Source organism: Erythranthe guttata, chromosome 8 (assembly GCF_056151865.1).
Source record: "Erythranthe guttata isolate IM_541 chromosome 8, IM_541, whole genome shotgun sequence".
Taxonomy (NCBI): domain Eukaryota; kingdom Viridiplantae; phylum Streptophyta; class Magnoliopsida; order Lamiales; family Phrymaceae; genus Erythranthe; species Erythranthe guttata.
This window is the reverse complement of record NC_142540.1, coordinates 13,161,337-13,165,089: the sequence shown is the minus strand read 5'-3', so window position 1 is coordinate 13,165,089 and position 3,753 is coordinate 13,161,337. Positions and strand designations below refer to the sequence as shown.

At 34.6% G+C, this 3,753-nt stretch overlaps 1 long non-coding RNA gene across 2 annotated transcripts; it reads right to left on the bottom strand.

Moving 5' to 3' along the window:
• Positions 1–258: 258 nt before the first annotated feature.
• Positions 259–1,902, bottom strand: LOC148768543 (uncharacterized). Of its 2 annotated transcripts, XR_016033142.1 has the most exons (4): positions 1,539–1,902; positions 1,061–1,220; positions 824–982; positions 259–543 (listed from the first exon to the last, which is right to left on the bottom strand). It is a non-coding gene; the product is annotated as an uncharacterized LOC148768543 (long non-coding RNA). The 2 variants fall into 2 exon arrangements; XR_016033141.1 differs by having other exon boundaries at positions 824–1,220.
• Between the last annotated feature and the right edge of the window lie 1,851 nt (positions 1,903–3,753).

The following is a 3,753-nucleotide window of genomic DNA, read 5'->3' as shown; positions in this document are numbered from 1 at the left end:
AAGTTCAACTAAATCTTTGCTTCACATCGTTTATAAAATTCATTCCAAAAATGCCCCTCTACTCATAAATTCGAAATATGCATTAAGTAAATTCCAAACTGTATTTATTATTTTATTTATTAGGCATTTAATATTTCAAATTTCCATATGAACATTTTTTTTTACATATCTTCCTTTTTTTCTTTCTTCATTTTATTATTTTATACATTATTACAAAAAAATCCTTTTTTCTCGACATAATATTGAAAATTACCAAAAAAAAAAAAAAGCATTATATTTTTTTTTCAATTTACATATTTTTCAATTTGTCTATAGTAGACTACAGTATACTACTGTATACTATAGTATACTTGGATGTAGTATACTACGGTGTACTATAGTATACTACAATATACTATGCTTTACGACGAAACCTTAGCCGCCAACAATTTTCAGCCGCCGCGAACCCTAGCAGTTACCGCTCGCAGCCGCCGCGACTGTATCCACCTACCGACTTTTGAAAAACCTTAGATCCGCCATATGAACCCAAATCAAGCAATATCTCTTAAAATGTAAGAAAATTAGATGCGATTAATTAGTCAAAATATGCTTTCAATTCATCTTGAAATGCAGCTAAATGTTTGTATTTTGAACATATTCTCAAACAAAATTTACTTTAACATGATGTCAAGTGCAAGTGTGGAAATTGCACATGATAGTGGAGAATAATATTTGTAAGGGTGGATATTCAATTGGGAAGATAGTTTGTTAAACATACTAAACTCAAAACGACTATATCAATATGTACATCTTCAAAGAGCAATATATAATAGAAGCAACGCACCATGTTGAGCAGCATCTAGAAGCTCTTCAAGTTCGAAAATTCGGTTGATACCACCAGAAAGCTCCAGAAATTTTCTATGTAGCTCAAGAATATCACCAAAAGCCAAAAAACTCTGAAAAATAACGGATGCTAAGAACCGCAATGCGTGTGCGAGTTCACCTAAAATAGAATTTACCATAAATGAAAGCAGTTACAACAAGTATAACTCTAATTGAAATAACAATAAATAGCTTTCACCTTGGGTTTAAGTCATGGCTCGGTCGCCTCTGTGCTCCATTGCATACAACAGGCTCAATCCCCAGGTTACGTTACGGGGAAGTTGCTTTGTGATGAAGTCGTCTACAATACCAAATAGCCATCTTGCGACAACAAAAGGTCAGAAATTCCAATCCAACCACTAGCATGGGAAAAGGGAAAAAAATTACAATTTTGTCATATAAAATTCTAATCCAACTAACAAACCATATACATTGATAAAATATCAGTAAAACACATTCTAAAAAATAAGACAGGAAAAAAAAAATAAAAAAATAAAAAAAATTAAAAAATTAAAAATTAAGAACAGTAGTACGTAACCATAAATTAAAATGGTTGGTCTTTTGTAGCAGTAAGCCACAATAGATTCATTTTGGAAACAAATAAAAAAATAAAAACCCCAAATTTAAGTATTTGAAAAACAAAATAAGAAAAAAAAAAAAAAGTAGTAAGAGCATACCAATTGATTAGCAGGCTGTAAGTTTCAATAATTCGGTGTGGGCATCGTTGGAGGTGCGATGGCGGAGATGGCGTCGGCGAAGGGAGGAGGTGGCGTTGGTGCGGGCTCCTAGTGTATCGGCGAAGGGCGGATGGGGGGTCGGCGAAGGGCGGAGGTGGCGTTGGTGTGGGCTCCTAGTGCATCGGCGAAGGGTGGAGGTGGCGTTGGTGTGGGCTCTTGGTGCGTCGGAGAAGGGCGGAGGAGGGGTTGGCGAAGGTCGTCGGTGGCGTCGCCAACCGTTGGCAGAGGGCTGTGAGAAAGTAGAGAGAGAGAGAGAGAGAGAGAGAGAGAGGGGTAAAGGAGATGGGAGAGAATTAGGGCATAAAAGTTTTTTTAAATTGATTAATTGCGACCTTAAAATACAAACGTCACAAACTTGAACTAAATTTGTGATTTTTATCTTAAATTTGCGACTTTAAAATAAAATTTCGCAAAAAATGTCGCAAAATCCCGATTCTATTTGCGACGTTTATAATAAAAACGTCGCAATATAAATTTATTAAAAAAACATTAATTTTTATTTTTCATTGCGACGTATTAGTATATTATCGACGCGCGTTTGCGACGATAATAGAATTTTCGTCGCAACAATTGAAAGGAAATATTAGAACTTAATTTTGCGACAAAACTTTGCGACGAAATTATTTATCGTCGCAATAATTCCAATAAATTTATCATTTACAATTATTTGCGACGAATTTCTATTAAATAGTCGCAAATCGTGCGACACATATTTTTTCGTCGCAATAAAAAAGTCGTCTGAAATGCATTTTGGCCTAGTGAACCCCATGTCGTCGCCTTCTCCACCGCGCCTCCACCCGCCGCCGCTACCATCGCCGCCACCACGCCTCCTGCTGCCGCTGCCGTCCCGGCCTCCACCGCGGCCCCTGCTCTTCTCCCTCCGTCGCCGGCGCCGTCGACGGCCTTCATGCTTCTATTGGAGAGAAAGGAGAAAGAGAGAGAGAAGAGAGAGAGAAGGGGAGATAAGAAAAAACGTGTGAGAGAGAACGGTGAGAGATCGAGAGAACGTGAGAGATAGAACGGTGAGAGAGAGAGAGAACGTGAGAGAGAGAAAACAAAAGAAATAAATCTAAATTGAAGAAACGTGAATGTATAGGTTATATAATTAGGGTATAAGTGTAAGATAGGGATAAAAAAAAATTAGGGATGTGGCTCATATATTATTTCAAACTAATGATTTAATTAAAAGATTGGATTTGAACTTGTCATTTAGTTCAAATTAGGTTTCATTTGAGGGACTTATGGCATATTACCCCTTTATGTTTTGTGTTGATGTATATTTATGTTTGTAAAAAAGTACAATATATGGAGTACCATATTTTACGCGTATAGCGCGCTAACATTTCACTAGAATGTTGACATTTTTCGTTTGTTGTTGTCGGTCTGATTTTAATTATTTCTTTCTTACGTCAAATAATAATTTAATTTTCATTAATTTAATCCTGGAACCAAAATTTATAAATCTCACTGATATTATTGATGGTCGAATATATTAGAAAACAATTGGATGAATCATGTGTCTTTGATATGTTTTTCCTTTACGAAAATATGAATCAAGATAATACGGTTGAGATGGTGTAATTTATCGTTTTGACACAAATTTAATATATTGACACTGGAAAATTATATATTTATTGTAGGATTGAAACATATATGCTACGCTTATAATGATAATAGGACCTCATGTGACTAAATTTATAGAACTAAACAACTATAATTTCAAATTCACAAATAATACTTATTATTTAATAAATTTCTTATTGAAGTTTTTATTGTAATTTATCTCAATTATCAATTTCTTCTTCTTTTGAAGGCAGCCTCGTGCAACGCACGGGGCACGTTACTAGTTATATATGAAAGAAAGGTTTTGCCCCGAAACCTTAGACCCATTTTTGTGAAATATTTGTCGCCCTAGGGTTATTGTCGGTAATCATAACTGAATCATACTTATTCTTCTTCTTTGTTGGTTTTAAAAATCACGTTAGTTTTTGTTTCTTTTATTTTCTCATTTTTTATAGCACACATTTTTTTATTTGTTTTCTTCTTCTTTTTTTGGCCTCCGCCACTAACTTTTTCTCCTCTTTTATAGCATACGTTTTTTTTAATTATTTTTATCTTCTTTTTTTCTTTTAAAAGCCACGTTAATTAAGTTTTT